The sequence below is a fragment of the Chiloscyllium plagiosum genome, chromosome 2, assembly GCF_004010195.1.
Source record: "Chiloscyllium plagiosum isolate BGI_BamShark_2017 chromosome 2, ASM401019v2, whole genome shotgun sequence".
NCBI lineage: Eukaryota > Metazoa > Chordata > Chondrichthyes > Orectolobiformes > Hemiscylliidae > Chiloscyllium > Chiloscyllium plagiosum.
This window is the reverse complement of record NC_057711.1, coordinates 12,654,633-12,655,144: the sequence shown is the minus strand read 5'-3', so window position 1 is coordinate 12,655,144 and position 512 is coordinate 12,654,633.

The following is a 512-nucleotide window of genomic DNA, read 5'->3' as shown; positions in this document are numbered from 1 at the left end:
ACAACTATACAGAGTGTTGGTGAGACTGTACCAGGAGTACTGTGTGCAGTTTTGGTCCATGTATTTTAAGAAATATTTATAATGGCATTGGAAGCAGGTCAAATGAGATTCCTGAAGGTGCTGACTTATTGAGAACAGCTGAATAGTTAGGGTCATAGAGATATACAGCACGGAAACAGAGTGTTCGGTCCAAATTGACCACGCTGACCAGAATTCCCAATCTGACCTAGTCCCACTTGCCAACATTTGGCCCATATCCCTCTAAATCCTTCCTATTCATATACCCATCCAGATGCCTTTTAAATGTTGTAATTGTACCAGCCTCCACCACATTCTCTGGCAGCTCATTCCTTACACGTACCACCCTCTGAGTGAAAAGGTTGCCCCTCAGGCCCTTTTTAAATCTTTCCCCCTTCTCACCTTATACTCTCTAGTTTTGGACTCCCATACACTGAGGAGAAGACCTTGGCGATTCACCCTATCCATGCCCCTCATGATTTTAGAGTTTTTAT